The sequence below is a fragment of the Magnolia sinica genome, chromosome 6 (genome assembly GCF_029962835.1).
Source record: "Magnolia sinica isolate HGM2019 chromosome 6, MsV1, whole genome shotgun sequence".
Classification (NCBI taxonomy): domain Eukaryota; kingdom Viridiplantae; phylum Streptophyta; class Magnoliopsida; order Magnoliales; family Magnoliaceae; genus Magnolia; species Magnolia sinica.
The window spans coordinates 27,815,805-27,834,554 of NC_080578.1; the positions used below are offsets into that span (position 1 = coordinate 27,815,805).

The 18,750-nt window shown below is 39.4% G+C and overlaps 1 long non-coding RNA gene across 1 annotated transcript; it reads right to left on the bottom strand.

The window, feature by feature from the left end:
- Positions 1 to 1,276: 1,276 nt before the first annotated feature.
- LOC131249934 (uncharacterized) lies at positions 1,277 to 2,104 on the bottom strand. The gene is made up of 2 exons (XR_009172912.1): positions 1,563 to 2,104; positions 1,277 to 1,436 (listed from the first exon to the last, which is right to left on the bottom strand). It is a non-coding gene; the product is annotated as an uncharacterized LOC131249934 (long non-coding RNA).
- Between the last annotated feature and the right edge of the window lie 16,646 nt (positions 2,105 to 18,750).

The following is an 18,750-nucleotide window of genomic DNA, read 5'->3' on the forward strand; positions in this document are numbered from 1 at the left end:
ATTTTATTTTATTTTTTGACGAGAATTGTCCATTGAAAATTATAAAATGAGTGATGATAATTGTTAATAGAAAGTTGATAGGTAGTTTATATTGGTTGATCAGAGATACTGAGGTTAACGATGATATTGTTGCTAATGTTGTTACAAACTCTATTACAGTATGGATGGGTAGTTGGGCCACATGAGTAAACAAGAACTAAATGTATTTCTTGATCAAAATTTTCTTCTTAATTTAAATATATTAATTTATACTTTTGTGAGAATTGTTTATTAGGAAAACTCTATAAAACTTGTTTTTCATTTTTTAGTACTAAAAGTAAGGATGCCTTAAATCTAATTCATTTTGATATTTGAAAAGGTTCGTGTCGAATCCTCCAGATGTTCAAAGTATGTATATATATATATATATTTTAATGATGATTTCTTTAAAAAGATATGAATTTACATGTTGAAATGAAATATTGATGGTTTTGCTTATTTTATCAAGATTAAAACATTAGTTAAAAACCAAAATAGAATGAAGATTATATGTCAGAGAACTAACAACAAATGAGAGTAAAACTAAAGTTATTTATTCTTTAATTTTTGTAGCGAGCAAGGCATTGAGAGGCGCTACTCAATCCCTAATACTCCATAGTAGAATGGAGTCACATAACGTATCATCATATACTTCTAAATTATACTAGGAGAATGCTAAGTTTGACTAAGTTCGAGCAATGTTTTTGGGCAAAAGCTGTTAAGACAGTTTATTACTTGGTGAATCATTCTCCTATGAATGTACTAGATTGCAAGATCTCAAATTAAAGAGGAATGATTTAAAAAATCTATTAATTATTCATTCATTTGTATTTTTGGTTGTGACACTTGTGTGGATTCCCAAAGAACAAATGAGTAAGATGAATGCAAGGTCCAAAAAGCATATATTTCACTACACTAAAACCGTCATTTAGGAACGGTTTTAAACCATTTCTAAATTCTTCAGGAACGGTTTAAAACCGTTCCTAAAAGAGGCAAAGCAAAAAATAAGAACAGTTTGGAACCGTTTTGGGTACCGTTTCAAATTTTAGAGACGAAATTTTAGGAATGGTTTTAAACCATTCTAGTGTCAACGGTTTTATCTAGGAACTGTATTTTTTCTTATTTCGGAATGATTTTAAACCAAAAGCCCTGCTGTAAAAAATAAAATAAAATAAATAAATAAATAAATAAAAAGAAACAAATATATTTAAAGCCATATTCATTTAAGAATTAAAAGATAGTAAAAACAACCATGATGTAATCTGAAACATTATTTATCTGACTTGCAAACCTGACAGTAAAAATTAAAATCTGCAATGGAAGACTTCAAAATAAAAAGACAATTAAATGAAAGTTCGTTAAGAAGATGAAGAGCTCCACCATCTTTTGTTGCAGAACATTTGCATGAAAGAGTCACTCTATGTTTGTCAAGCACCTACATTAAATAAAAAAATAAAAAATAAAAACAAAAACTTTCGAGCATTACAACTTCCTCTATTCAATGGAAACTGGTAACAAAGTAACCACAGAGGCTAAAATAATACCTTCACATGGTAATGCTCTTTCTCTGATGCATTACCAAATTCAGTCCTTTGGACAACCAGATCTTCAACAACTTGCATGTATTCATCAGGAACATCTGTATAAAATGTCTTCCTCACTTTATCCATATCTTATGACCTAATATTTTCTCCAAAATGATCAGGCCGGGAGGTTGATGACATCCCTACTTGCAATCAAAGACTCTATAATCTTTTAAATTCAAGAACAAAAAGAACACGTTGGAAACCAAAATCATTAAAGGATGACCAAAAGTAATTGGAAAATGAAAATCCCAAAGTATCTGTAGATAGAGTTTTCCATTCACATGCAACTGGTTGTAGGTGATCATTCATTATTCCTCATAGAAAAATGGCTTCTCTAGAAAGAAAAATAAAATAAAATCTGTTGATACTTAACATAGCTAATTTTAAAGTCATGAAGGATTTGTATAATCTAGAAAAAAGCTACATAGCATAATAAAAGGACTTGCAATTTCTGGTTTGTAAGTGCTAGTTGATGTTGTAGTTTTCTTATTTCTTCTTTCTGAGAGGAGCATCTATCTTGTAAAAGAAGCCATATTTGTCAGATCTTGAACAAGATAAAAATTTAGGAAAAGATAGCAACATACCTCAAAGTAAATTTGTTTTTGCAGTCAAACTTTTTCAACTCTATAGAGGATTTTCTAGTATATTTGGTGTATCTATCTATTTCAGCCTTTAAGGTATGCACCTTTAAGGTTTGCACCTGTGCTAGTTGGAGATCGTGATTCTCTCTTACTTGATGCAACTCTCCTCTGAATAAGCATAAATGAAACATTGATGCCTGCAACAGTAAATGGGTATTCCCACATGGCTCGCTTCCCTTCAAGTTTGAACAATAACCTTTGAAAAGAAGCCTTCATTTTGAGTTTGCATAAAATTAGTAATAAATCAACAATGCAAAAATCTGAAAGCAAAGTAAGCTTAAAATAAAATAACATGATAACAAAAGTAACATACTAGTGAGAAATCAATTACAAAGACGAAGGAACAAATCTGGTCTGGCTTACCGGATAAGTCCTGGCAAAAAATAATAGATTCTCGAATGAGATGTACCCACAACCCCTGAGAAAAGGAAAATCCTTATAAAGTTGCACAATTTTTCTGTGAAAGGACACATGAGTTGTCCAAACAAATAAGGTATAAATGCATGGGAGAAAGAGAAGAGTAGCACTTGGTCCAACAGATTGGGTATAAATTGCAATGAGAAAATATAAAAGACGATTAGTTATATAGGAGTGAGAATAAATAGAACTAGATGTAGAATGCTAACAGAATTGAATTGTGCTAGAACATAGATCTTCGATATGTTATTTCTAATAGGAATATCGATCACAATGCAATTCTTGAGATTCCAGAAAAGGCCATCTTTTTCATAGCCAACAATCATGGCCACCTAAGACCTATCACTTGCCATGAAAGAGAAAAAGCCTTCAATTCATTTTAAAAAATGCAACAAACCTAGTACATCATGAAAAACATATTACACATAAGACAACAAAACAGAATAGATGAACAACAAAACTAAAATACACTATTTCCAATTCTTGGAAGAAGAGGGAAAGTGGGAAACCATCATGCCACATCATGAAAAGCTAACCCAAAGAACAAGGCATAACCTAAAGAACCTTAAAAGCTGACTAGATGCAAAACTTGGACCAGACTGGATGAATGGACTGGTTTGTGCTGGAACCAACCACAGAAACAATTATCTTTGTGATTCACAATACAAAACAAATATAATTCTAAATATGAAACAAAAAAAAAAAAAAACTAAATTAGAGAACTCTAGGAAAATAAGTATACACACCAAATAGATGGGCTGCCATTTGCAATAAATGTTGTTTTTGAATTTCCACCAAGAGTGTCCTATAATCAAAGACTTGTATTGAGGAACAATCAATTATAAGAAAATTGGACCATAAGCTCATTTTATGAGGAAAATACATCAAATGTAGCTTGAAGCCTAGACCAAAAGGATGAATGTTAATACATTAGTTAGAGTTATTAGTTTTACTTTGGAACAATACTAGTTCAATCACTGAATATCATTTGGGGACACAACAAATATTATTGATCATTGATGTTTTACATAAAAACATTAAATACATGTCTTGGTATGCATGTATCTAAAAACAACAACACATGTGCACAAATATCCTTGGTAACTTATGAATTTGAATGCTATATCACCCTTACGGCACTGGGTCACCAGGTGCTTATCCTGGAATGGGAAAAATGCTTATGCAAAAGCATTCTTATATGAGAATTAAAATACTCATTACTCACTTCTCGAATAATGTAATTTCTACTTCAAAAGCATTAGCTGAATGCATTCTAGATCTTCCTTCAAAACTAATATGTAAAGGATTTTTTTTTGGTAATGATGAGTTGATTTTGGTATTCAGTTTTTGATCTATCTAATTCTACTCTAAATAAAGCAGACCTTATGAGAAGCATTCACTTTGATTTTTCATTTCCAGTTTCATTTTTGGTGCAGTTCTATGCTTCCACACTAGGATTCTGCTTTTGCAATTACAAGTAGTGGTTTTGTCACGCCCCAGACTCAGTAACCGGACTCACAAGGAATCCGATAGCTAGTTTTGGCCGCAACAGCCTCCGTAGTACCCCATTCTCGGCTCCTGAGGTAGGTTCTGATCCTGGGATCCCATAAGGAGGATTTTCATAACCGTTTAACCATTTCCAATACGAGCATACCCAAGATCACAAGTAAATTTCAAAAATAACAAAATGACATATTACAAAATCCACTATAAATTTAAACTTTTACAAGTACATAGCAAAAAGGAAATACATCATATAGGAAAAGAAGAAGGAAGAAGATCTGCAACACTGGGGTCCTCGACTTAACTCTAATCCAAGCTTTGCCGCTACGATGCTAACCTAGGATCACCTGCACGCATCAATTATGCATAATCTTATAGAAGCTTAGAGGGTGGTGAAAGTGTGTGATAATGGTGCACAGAATAATAATAGGAGATACAAGAGGGGAAAAACATGGTCAATAATAATATCACTAGCCTTACCAAGGCTTATCATGAATACAATGTAATGAGTACTGGGCGCCTTACTAAGGCGATGCATAAAGGGGCTTATACGGCCAATGCGAATGCAATGCAAAGTGATGCCAGTGTTCATGTCTGGATCCACATATCAAGTACATTTCCATCATAAGGAAATCACTGGGGTCAAGTACACTACTGGATGAGTGCCGCTCTTCAGACCCGCGCAGTCAAACGAGCGTAAGAGACCTCACTACCCACTTGTGGATAGCCAATCACCAACAAGGCTCGTCGGTAGCGGACCCATTTACGAGCTGGTCAGACTTAGCCTAGTAATGCTCTTTTACACTAAGCGGATAAGGCCACACCCCTACTCAACCGACTACACGACAGTGGGAGTTACGGCCTAACGGTATAAGGCCCTCGTGCGCTCATACTTTTCACTCGGTTACAACGTTGGAGCAGATCCTTGGTACCATGGAAGTTTTAAAAATTTCACCCGTGGGCATCCTATGTACCTTATATGCTCAAGTAATATTTTCAGTGTCCACACATACGACCATCTATGAATGTCCCTATGGAGGCAAGGCCCTGATGAAACAAGGGCGGTATCATCATGAAATGCGATGCCAATGCATGAGTCATGCATACAGATCATGCACTAGCTTCAAGCACTCGATGTGCACAAGGGGAGGAACTTCATCCCCCTATCATATCAACCCAATGACCGCACACAATGCAATCCATTGACACAGATGATGCATATGGGTCATAATGGTGTAAGTGCGTTACTTGGTGATGATGATGTGAATCATTCTTCTCCTTTCAGAGGAGGGACAAGGTCTAGATATATAGACATGTACTCTAAAGAGAAGTCCTCTTGTAGGGGCCTAATACTTAGGGTAGCCCACAGTCTAAGAGGGTCATAAAGGCCTAAGGAAGAAGTGGTCCTAATAAGGGTCCAAGGTGGGCCATTGACCACCTATAACAACCCTATGGGCCTACCTTAGGGCCACCAAGGAGGACATCCAACCTCAACTGGGTCCCTAAAGGTAGCCCGCAACCTACATGCATATAAGGCAAGGCCCAAGTGTAACGTCTCAAAAAAATTCGTACAAAGACCTGAGTATCACCTTAGGAAGAAATCACTAAGGATCGAATTCTATAGAAATTAGGTGAAAATTAATTAAGAATTAAACTAAATAAATCAGAGAATTAGTTCGAACCACTTTCTATACGAACTGCAAGACCCAAAACCATTAGAATCGCTAACCTAACATTACCTAGAAACTTATGATTAATCTCAAAACCTAGTTGCTCTCGGGAGCATATTGAAACTCCATATCGGGCCTGGACCGCGTGTCGAAAGTTCGATGACTGCGAAACTATAAGGCTATGATCACCTTACTGGGCTTGACAACCATCGTGGGAATTGAGTCCAAATAGTATCCAAAAACGAACAACTTGAGCCTGGAGCGAAGTGTGTGAGAAACGCGAATATCTTCAGAAAATGAAGTCAAACTTAAGTGAATTGGGCTGTTCTCTTGCAGGCCAAATTTAAAGTTTCAAACCGTTAGATTCTAACCCAACTACACCCTTGGATCAGAAAAATTTTCTTGCACCCATTGGTATACTTGTGGCCCTGATAGAGTGCCGATGACCGTTGAACTGCAACGGGTCCTTCACGATCGATCCACTAATCCGATCAGGCCAAAATCTTAACCTGGTGCAGATCCATTGTCAGGGAACTTTCTTCAGACTATACACGAGCAATGGACCTCCAAATGAGCTTCGTTGGCCCAAAACAGACACCCTTTGGCTATAACATAACTATACCATGGCCCTGGGGCCATTGACATCATTTATGGGCCTATATAAGGACCTTAAACCACCCCTCTCATCCCATACGATTTCTCTAACCTTAGGAGAGAGAAGTGAGAAAAGAGGAGGAAAGAGTGAGGAGAAGAGAATGAGATAAGGAGATCGTTACTGGGGTTCTTTCCCACGACTCCACACGCCGAATCGCCACCCCACCGTCGCTACACCATCGATTATGACTCCATTTTTAGGTAAGAAATCCTAACCCTAATCTATTTTAGGAATCCAAATAGAGAAATCGGTGAAATAACTAACCTATTTCAATACTTAGGTAGCCGTTGTGCCGTAGACAAAGACGTGGTGTACGAACCGAGTTCGTAACGAGCATACTGGCGAAAGGTGCGGACTATAAATGTTTAAGTTATGGTTTTCAAGGCTTTCAATGTCAGCAATGATTTATGTCTGACTTGATTGCTGCCATATGATCTTAGTTATAACGTTTTCGATATATCATGTATGTGTTAACTAAGTTGTATACTAAAATGCATTCCATGTGTTTGTTGAAATGCCTGAATGAATAGGAAGTTATGATTTATACTTTCCATGACTATTAATCTAAAATTCATGTTTGTTGTACGTATGACAACTCCTTTGTGAAAGGATTTGCCATAATATGTGTTTTAACTAATTTATTACACGTATGTTGAGATGTGTAGTCTAAGTGTTTGATAAAACATCTGAATGAGAAATTGCTTGTTGATATGTATTTAATAAGGGTGTTGAGATAGGATTCTCAATTACCTTATTTATAGTTATAGTTTCCTTCATGTAACTTACATTGTTACTACGTGATTTATGGATGAAATGCCTATGTATGATAACATGTGCAATATGATTGATAAAATGCCCAAATGAGAATTGCATTTGAATTGTTTTTTAAATGTTGTTTTGACTATCACATATGAATGCCTATTGTATTTGAGTAAGATTGGGACTACTACGTAGTTCAGGCAATCGGTAACGGTTCCCGATCGAGTGACCGAACTAACCTCACCATAATGGATATGTTCGATGAATCTAAGTCATACGGTGATTATCGGTAGTGGTTAGGCCACAAGGAGTGTGTATGCACTCCATGTTGATTAATTTAACGTGCGCTCATATCAATCGAACTTGTTAAGTAACCCAATTGACCTAATGTGTGTTTACCATGTATGGACGCTACCGCTTGAATCTAAGGTACCACTTACCAATGTAAAGCCCGTTTAACCTTGGTACCATGATCCACTAAGACTCATGAGCCGGACATGGTGGTATGGGACACTGTGGTCGAGCTGTCGGCCTACATTGGGGTGACAAGCCTCCCTGTAGTGACCAGTGAGCAACCTAAACTCGTGAGCCGAATACGGTGGTTTGGGACATTGTATTCGAGCTGTCGGCCTACGATCAGGTGACGAGCCTCTCGTAGTGACCTCGAGTATAAAATAGGCCTACGTTAAGGTGACGAGCCTTCCGTAGTGACCTCGAGTGAAAACTCGCGAACTTTCCTATCCACTGCTTTTCAAATCAGGGGTGATGTTGCCTTATAACTTGCCTATCGTATGTGATTAACTAGGATTGATGACCCTAGATGGATCATTATTTGGTTAAATGATAAAAAAGGAGGTACCTTAGCTTCCCAAATCTGCTGTATGAATAAGCCTAATCAAGAACTCGGTTAACATGTGCATGCACCACATTGCATGTGCTTTAGCGATGAAGGCACAGTGGGAGTAGCATGTGCGACCGTGAGATGGTGTTGTTAAGGGAGTGTAGGTAAGGAATGCATCATTATAGCATATCATTCCTGCATTAACAAAAGTACTTAGGGCATGATTGTTGTACTGCTTTATCATTACTGCTTGACTGAATTGATAGCATGTTAACCTTTGCCTTATAGTACCATTGAGTTGATTACTCACTCCCACTCTAGGATGGTATTTTAAAATACCAACCAGACTCTGTTTTAGCTGCAGATGATGGCGAAACTTACGAGGTAGAGCTAGACTTTTATGATGATGAGGAGGAGTTCTCTTATGTACAACTATCAGGCGGGTCTATGTAAACCATGTACTGATTGATGGGATTACATAGATTAAATGATTTAGTCGGACTTTCACATTTTGTATTTTGTAAATTTTGGATCAACACATGTATATATTCAGCCTGTTAACACACTCATACTCTGGGGATTGAGAAACACTTCTATACATTATATACCTATCTCAGTCTTCCGCTTGCTTAACTTAATTCTTTCTGGAGTATGATATGCTGTTTTTAGTATTATCCCACTCATGTTTAATGCACTAATATGGACAATATTTAATCATCATTATCTATGTTGTATAAGTGATGCGTTGGAACTCGGGTTGAGCTTTTGCTCGACCCTCGATTTTCGGGGTGTTACGCCAAGGCCTAAGCAATCCATGGCCTAGTGGGCTATACGCCAAGCCCAACACATAGGCAACATGATGGACCCTCAAGCGAGGTTTAGGCCCAACCATACAGATCATGAGCCCACTCATTATGGTGGGCCTAATGGGCAGCCCGTTATTCCAACCATATAGGCAATTTTTATGTTTGAAACAAGTGAGTTGGGCCTCACATCTTGGCCCAAGTATGGGGTTAATTTAAATGGGCAACCAAGGGCCCAACTACTCGAGTATTTTTGCTCATAAAGCCCATCACAATAGTGTGTTAAATATAGGCCCAAAGGTCAGGGGCCTATCAAGAAAGTTCCAGGACCATGGGCCTAGGAAACCCAACAAATAACTATAGATATTAGTCCAATAAAAACCCAATTGAAGTGGGCCTTAAATATGCATTAATTAAGCCCAAAACCTGATTAGAAATAGGGCAAGATATGTATGAAAATATCCCTAAATCTGGTGGGACATGCTGCCCCAAGACATACATTTATGGGCAGCAACTTTGGGCCTAATGCTGAAATTCCAGCCCACTCACTATCTGGGCTTGCTAGAAATTCAATAATAATTAATGTATATAGTCATTTTAGTCCCTGGTGACCCACACATGTCATAGAGGGTCCCACCAGATGAGAGGAGTGGATAAAACACATTTATCAAGTGGGCCATGCTGCTGGACTAGACGTCCAGCAGCAGCCCAATGGGCCTGGATGTCCCATGGTGGACGGTCCAAGGGGTTGGGACGTCCCCCTTTAAACACATCAAAGTGGGTCCCACATGTGGACATCCCACATGGAAGATGGGCCACACACATGTGGTCCACAATGTAGAGGACAGCGTGGATAAAACATACATCATAGTGGGCCTTAGGAGGGTGGACGGTCAGCCCATGGCTGGACGCCAGCTCCGCTGGAACGTCTAGCTATGAGCTACCATTCTAGCAACAATACTTCATTCTTCTGAGGTGAAAGTGGTGGCCCACATCCCCAAGATGGGTCCCAACATGATGGGCCACAAGATGAGCTATTAGGGAAGCCATAAACCCAAGCAAAACATGGAGGAATTTCATGGCAGCAAGGTAAGAATTTAAAATTCTTCCACACAAAAAGGTTGTTGTCTATATAATGTATACCCCAAAAAGTGGGCCCAAACTTTTTCTAGGAGGGGAGGGATGAATGTTTGATATTTTTTCATAAAATACAGTAAGGTGGGGTCTACAAAAGTGGCCCACCCCTCAAGAAATCAAGCTGGAATTTGTGTTTTCCCCTCATTCCATAGGGCTGGGCGGTCCAGCAAGGTGGACTGCCCTCCCCCTATGGGCCTCATTTTTGGGTGCCATTGCATGGACAATTTGAGGTGTGATCCATCACACCTCAAGGTGGGGTCCACTCCTCCAAGAAATGCCCAAGAAATTAGGGAGAAAGGTTCCACAAATAGGGCCTACATGCCAAACATTCCAGCAACATAACAGAAATTCCAGCAATATGGACAACAATATGTTGTTGTCCAAACCAGCCTAAAGGATAAATAAAAGGGAATTAAATCACCGATTCCTTAAGGTGGGGTCCACCTAGATGGGTCACACAACTCTCAGACCCAAGCCCCTTCTAAGATCAACCATAAAATCAAGCCCAAAGGCTGTCTAAAACATGCCATCAACATGAGGCAACAAGGCTGGGCCTGGACGTCCAACCACTTGGGCCTAGATGTCCCAACCACTTGGGGGCCTAGTTGCATGACACATCAGGTGGGCCACACATACATCAGATCCACTACAAAGAAAGGAAAGAAAATATAGAGAAGGAATACAATTCGGCCATAGGGGTGGGGCTCTGCCACTAATGAGCCCTCCCAAGAACAATCACACCCATAGATTTACATTGATTTACACTTACAACATAAATCTATCACATGCATGGCCTATAACCACAATGGATGGTTGGGATGCCATCCCAACATGATGTTTAAGGTCTAGATGACCTTAGGATGGTGTAGATCATGAGATACATCATGATGGGGTTCATGGAGAATGGCCTCATCATGGAACTATGCATGCATGTAGGATGGGCCAAGGGCCACATCCATGGGATTAAATGGGATCCCCACCATGGATTTGGTTGGTCACATATGTTCCATTCATGAAGAAATAAGAGGATCACGGGTTAGAAAAGAAATCAGCAAATTATAGTCACCCACATTCAAGCCAAGCTCTCAATCTTCCACACCAGATCTTGGACTAATGAAGAGGGTTTAATGGTTAATATGAGATTTTAAGGGTGGAAGTGGAGGGATTTTGGAGCTTTGAGGGCTGGAGAAATGGGGAATTATGGGACGTTGGGAGAGGGGTTTGCTAGCATGAAGAGAATGAGGAGGGAGAGAGATAGAGAGAGAGAGAGAGTGTGTGTGTAATGATTTGTTTATAAGAAAAGGCAATGATTGCCTATGGGAGGAGAAAACAAAGTTATAGGTTAGAGTAGGCTTTGGTGGTGTGTGGGGGGTTGGGTAGTGTTAACTCTGAAATTTTTATATGGTGTGTGTAGTGTTGCATTGGAACTTATGCCAAGAGTGGGGTCACATGCATCACACCTAAGTACGCCACATGATTAAGGGCCATACAATGAAATGTTCATAACTTTTGATCTATATATCAGATGGACGCATAAGACGTGTCGCCGAAACTGCAACGACGATACGAACGAGATGGCGTAGGTCTTGGGCCGATCCAAGTTGGGTTAACATGACCAAATTCAAGGATGATCGCAAACACTATCCGAGGGTCGCGGGTTGTCGGAATTCGACTGGTAAGACCGCGGGACCAGAAAAAATGAAATGCATACCTACACACACATGCACACACAGGAACTCAGGTCGGGTCTTACAGATTTATGCTTCTTGCCTTGTTTGGCTTGTGTATGTTTTTTGACACCACCTCAGCGCCTTTCAATGAAAGTTTCTCGCTATCTTTCAAATGAAGTGGTCTCTTATGCTGCGAGTGATGTCAATGTGTGCCTCTACCATGGCTGGTCCCAAAGCCAGGGTAAAAAAGTAATAGTCAAGTGAATTACAATTGCATGTCTTATCATAAATGAAACATCCTAATTAAATGTAAGATGAACAAAACATTGGAAAGCCATTTCCAAAAAAAAAGGGAAGGAAAGAAAATCAAAGAAATAAATAAAGGAAACTATAGAGTGGAAAATTGAACTTACCTGACATGCATGCCATCTTCAATATCTGTTGGTGAAACTTTATCGCCCAAACCAACAACAAACTGCGGGTACAGAAAGAATTAGGTCCATCAAAATGTGCCAAGATTCTTAAGTTATACCAACCTGAGATAACAAAACATCGCATAGAAAATATACCTTGGCAATTTGCTTAACATTTATTACATACTTTGCTCCCTCACAATTCTGGTTTATAAATTTTTGTGCATCTTGCAACTTGCTCAAAACATAAATAAACACATGTAAGGTCAAACAACATACCATATAATCAAAATCACAACAACAGTCAACCCTCTTAAAGATTACCTGAAGAGGCTGCTCCTCTTGCATCATTTGTTTATCAAAAACAAGATTTCACTAGCTAGGTGCAGCTAACCCGGTGTCTGAATCTTTTATTCCTATTGTTTAAATGAAACAAAATCTTCCTATTCAAAAAGTTTTATAATGCAGATAGAGGGGCAGATGCTAAGAAAAGCCTATAAAAGGGCATTTTCCTGTAGTGCAAAGATAAACATTAACCATGTATATTAGAGACTGCACTGCAAGCACCAAAGTTAATTGTTAGTGGTTTGGTCTTAGTCCACTTGAGCACATTTCTCTTATATTTGATAAACACAAACTAATGTATTTTTAATTGATCCTTAGATTTTTTTAGTTGTGGTTTGTGTTAATTGTTAGTGGTTTGGTCTTAGTCCACTTGTTTCTTCTTCTTCTTTTTTTTTTTTCCCAAACATCTAGCATCACTAATTAGAAAAGCACAATTATTACAGAAAATTTAGTACAATTTCAAATCAGAGCCAAAATTCATCAGCAGAAATGAAAGAGGTACCCTGTTCCTACGAAGCTACTGCAAAAATAGATGTCAATGAACAGAAAAGAGGACTTTCAAACTATACTAAATTTCCATATGACTTCTGTAGTCAACATCTACATCGGAACGATGCGTTAATTACATAAGTAAATAATTATTACCCATTTACAAGGATATTACCTGTGAGATGAAAAATAAAACAGGTCCTAAGAGATTCTCTAACAAATACTTAAAGATCATATGGCTTTCGTACAAATTGAACTGGTGACTTGCCAATGTACTCTCTACAACCACTTACATCACTGACCGACAAATTGGTTTCTCCACCTGTCCAATCAGTGAAAATTGTCTACCATGGCACATCTATGGCCCAAACAAATTGTTGGTTCCAATCACAAACTACTATCTCATGTGCCCAAATTTTCTATAGTGAACAGGAATATTAAGCCAGTGCTGTCTACAGGTTCGATTTCCAACCGTTACATAAGTGTAAGCCATCATAATAGAAAGAAATGCCATATTCTGTTCAACCTATTGTTAGGGGTCTGTGGGGCTCACATTTCAGCCGTCTTAAGCCATTCATATATGGCAGCTCTATCATGGGTGGGTCATGCACCGATATCCCCACATCGAATGATCCTACCGATCCAATAGGTGGCTCGTGAATGAACAACTACAACCAAGGTCCACATCTGATGAGGCTTCAATCTGATGGTTAGAATCATCAGATGTAAGAGAATTTTGGAATCTCCCTAATCCAAGACCTAACCCACTACATAAACCGTTTCGATCATTAAAACAAGCACCAAACTTGTATAGCTTGTCAGACCGAGTAAATTGCCCAGTTAAACATCATACACTTCCTCAAGAGGAGCTCCAATTGAAAATATCAATTCTGAATACAAAGCATGACAAGGCAACAAAAATGCATTGGAAACAATCTCACTATAGCAAATCTTGGAAACTACCGCAATTAAAATCTAGTTCTAAGAAAAAATCTAAAATTTATGATGATTCAAAACTACTGCAATCAAATTTGAAGTTCTAATAAGAGTAAATCAGCCATAAAATTCTGGAATTGAATTAAACCAAAGAAAATACATCGAACGCAACGGGATGCTTATCATACCAGTGACTTTCTCATATGAGAATGAAATCTTCGAGGCAACGGGCCTGGATTGAATCGAAACGCCACTCCGCGACTTCAAATCCCGCAAATTGAGCTTCTTAAGGCTCCTCTCCTCAGTAGAGAATCGCAAGGAACCGTTTGGTTTCTTTTTGATCCTCTCGAAACCGATCCATGGGCAAGATTTCAAGCTCAAAGCACTAGAAGTCTCCATGCTTGAAAAAATTAGGAAAATGAGATTCCACAAAATTGATTGCTTTTACTATTGGAAATCCCGTATTTCAACGAAATTACTCCCGCACATCGAAATCGAAAGATCAGACATGATCGACGGTCATTGTAAATTGAGAAATCAGGCTTTTGGATATCTGATTTTCCAAGTGAAATGGAGATTGAAAGAGAGGGTTGAGATCGGGAGATAGAAAGAGAGGGAGATTGAGAGAGTGAGAGGGAGAGGGAGATTGAGAGAGGGAGACGGAGACGGCGTTGATGCGAAATGAGGGATTTTAGGGCATTTTGGCATAAGGAAATGATGAAAGTAATTCGGTAGTCTATGGTGCAGTTACAGTAATGTGATTCTTGGGCCATGTGGGATCCACTCAAAGGTTACTAATCGAATCCATTCCATCCATCTGTTTCAAAATAAAACAATAAAGCATAATAATACCAAATAAGAAGAGCTAACTTAACTAGGACACACCAACAAAAAAGCGAAAATAATAATGTATAACAGTAGCAATTCTAGTATGGGTCAATACTGCTTCAAATCAGGAATGGCTTAAAGCCGTTTTTGAACCAAAATCCCAACCGTACCAGTTTGACGATTTTGGTGTAGTGTCTTTTTACTATGCAAATGGAATTAAATGGTATAGATTGTGGGATCTCACTGCTCAAAAGTTGATAATTAGTCAAGATGTCATTTTTTTAATGAACATTCGATATAAAAAGATAGAATAGTCAAGTTTAGAATCACGAGAGATAATTGAATTTAAATCTTTAAACTGTCACGCCCCAGACTCGGTAACCGGACTCATAAGGAACCCGATGGCCGGTTTTGGCCGCAACAGCCTCCGTAGTACCCCATTCTCGGCTCCTGAGGTAGGTTCCGATCCTGGGATCCTACAAGGAGGATTTTCATAACAGTATAATCACTTCCAATGTGAGCATACCCAAGATCACAGCAAGTACATCTGAGAATAACAAAGGCACACATTACAAAATCCACTAAAAATTTGAACTTTTACAATCATCCAAAATGTCCAAAAGGACATACATGAGAATAAAAGGAAAAGAGAGAGAAATTAGTAACATTGGAGTCCTCACTGCTCAACTCTACTCCACGCTCTACTGCTACGGCGCCTACCTAGAGTCTCCTACACGCATCAATCGTGCATAAGCTTATAAAAGCTTAGAGGGTGGTGTAAGTGTGTGACAATGGTGTACAGAAGAATAGCGGGAGGTATAAGGAAAGAAGCATGATCAATGAACATATCACTAATCTTACTAATGCTTCACATGAATGTGATGTAATAAGTAATGGGTGCCATACCAAGGCAATGTATGAAGGGGGGCTTGTACAACCAATGCTAATGCGATGCAAGTAATGTCAGTGCTCATATCCAAACCATAAGTCAAGTACATTTTCAATCATAAGGAAATCACCGGGGTCCATTACACTGCTGAATGACTGCCGCTTTACAGACCCCACACAGTCAAACAAGCGTAAGAGACCACACTACCCGCCTGTGGACAACCAATCACCAATAAGGCCTGAAGGTAGCGGACCCATTTACGAGCTGGTCAGACTCAGCCTAACAATGCCTCCTCACACCAGGCAGGTAAGGCCACACCCCTATCCAACCGACTACACGACAGTGGGAGTCGCGGCCTAACGGTATAAGGCCCTCGTGTGCTCATGTATTCCACCTGGTCACGGCGTTGGAGCAGATCCTTGGTACCATGGAAGTTTTGAAAATTTCACCCATGGGCATCCTATGCACCCGGTATGCTCAACTAATATTTCCGGTGTCCACACATATGGCCATCCACGAATACCCCTGTGGAGGCAAGGCCCTGATGAAGTAAGGGCGGATATCCACAAGATATGCAATGCCAGATGCATGAATCACACAATCACACATGCATCAATTCCAAGTATCCATCTCTTGAGGAGATAGCAACATGTCCTACACAACGACACAACCATGGCCAATCATACCTCAACCAATCATGCATATGATGCGTATGGGAGTGGGCCATGAAGATGAATAGGGGTGCCGATGAGGTGAAGATGAACTCTCTACTTAACAATGAAGGGTCTAGGTACTTACCCAATTCCTCATAAGGAATACAACCTCGAGTGGGGGCCCATATACCTGGGGTAGCCCACGAGACTAAGGACCTAGACTAAGGATCACGAGACTAATGGTATAGGCCTAAATAGATGAAACAGGCCTAGCAAGGGTCTATAGTGGGCCTTTAACCACCTATAGAATCCCATGGGCCTACCTTAGGGCCATCAATGTGGACATCCAACCACAATTGGTCCCCAAGAGTTAGCCCATCTCTAATTGATTATGGATCAAGGCCCAAGGCCCACACAACATCAGAAATAAGAAATGGGCAGCCATAATCATATCACAAATACTCATGTTGGGCTTCAGAAAGGCGGCCCAAGGCCTATCTACAACATGGGTCCAAGGGAAACACACATAGCCCAACTCATATATACCACTATGGGCCCATAAGGGAAAGGTTAGGGCCCAACATAAAGGCCACTAATCCTATATATTGTGGTGGCCTAGTGGGCAACCCATTGCTCAAACCACATGGGCAAATGTCATGCTCTTAGTCAAGTAAGTTGGGCCTACAACCCGGCCCAAGTATTAAAGTTGATTTGGTGGGCAACCAAGGGCCCATCTACTTGTGTAATCCAGCCTACTAACCCAACACAATATTATGGTAAAAATGGCCCATGAGTTCAATGGGCCTATCTGAAAAGTCCCAGCCTAATTGGGCCTAAAGAGTTCAACAACTAGCTACATTCACGGACCCAAATTAAAATTCAATTGAGGTGGGCCTCAAAAGTACATTTATTAAGCCCAACATTTAAGGAACCAAAGGTATAAATTATTCCCTCTAAGATCTTCACAATGTGGTGGGCCTCACTCCTCAAAATTTCAGCCTAAAGGCCAAGCATAATTATAACATGTTGCTGTCTTAAATTTGGGCACTCCATTGGAGTGGGTCCAGGGCCTCTAAAACTCTGAAAATTGAGGGCCAAGGTCCCTCATCATGCATACAATGAGAGGTAACCCAAAAAGGTGGCCCACCATCAGAGGAAATATTTTTAAATTATAGTTTTATTAAGGCATATTGTTGGACTGTACAACAGAAAATCTGGCAGTCCAACTATCTTTGCCCATTCTTTTGGACGCCCAAATGAGGTCCGTTGGAGTTGAAATTTTACAAAGTGACACTAACATAGGTGGGACACACTCCCACAAAATTTAAAATTTTTTACACATCTGTAAATATTTTAATTCATTTAAAGAAATCCATCTGTCATGAAAATCGGACTGATCTGAACGCCATGTTATAATGGGCCGGTCCAGCCATCACTATGGTATGTATAGGTGTCCATTGGCCTCAAAATTTTGTACGTGGGTCCTACCATGGGTGGTCCACCTTTATGTAAATTTTTATAATTTTTTCACACCCAAAACTATTTTAATAAATTTTGGAATTCTAACCTGTCCAGGGTGGATTGCTGCTGGAACAGTGCAGAAAATCCAGACTGTCCACCTCACTTGGACCACACCTTTGGGACCCCTATGAATGTCAGATTGGGCTGAAATTTGGGAGACATCAAGATCCCCACCTTTTAGAAAATTATATTTGGTGGTTATGAATAGTTCCCCAAACAGTCCCAAAATCTGGTCCAAAATCAACCAGAAACTGTCCAGAAAATTCTGGACAGCAACATGTACTTGGATAAAATTAATTATATAAGCTAAATAAAAAGGGGAATACTCCAAGAACTAGGTGCTATGGCCCTCCCTAGTGGGCCCCACAAATGTCCAAAATAAATTTCAAGGTTACCACACTTGCATGCATCAATAAAGGTCAGCAAATGGGACACCCAACCATAGTGTAGGTGGGTATGGATGTCCCACCCTAGCTGAACTTTTCTGAACTGTCCAGGCCCACCAAGTGGACCACACACATCATCAGCAATCATAGGAAAGGTAGAATAAGAGAAATAAAAACATTCCAGCCATTGGGAGAAGGCTCCGTCACTATTGAGCCTTCCCCAACACAATCACACCCATACATTGCATTTCCATCTATATTTCACCATGGATCTTCATCATGCATAATCTACACTTGAGATGAATGGATGAGATACCATCTCAACCATGATGTAAGGGTCTAGATGACCCATCAAGTTATGAAATGTGGAGAACCCTCCATGATGGGGTCAATCAAGAGGAAACCCCATGCATGGGACATGCATACATAAGATGGACCATTTGGCCACATCCAAGGAATTGTGTAAGATCTCCACCATTGATTGGTAGGTCCTATACTTTCCGAATGAAAGAAGAAGAAGATCTACACTATGGAAGGGATATTGCATGGAATAAAGAAGCACCCACCTAAATATCTTCACCAAAACTTGG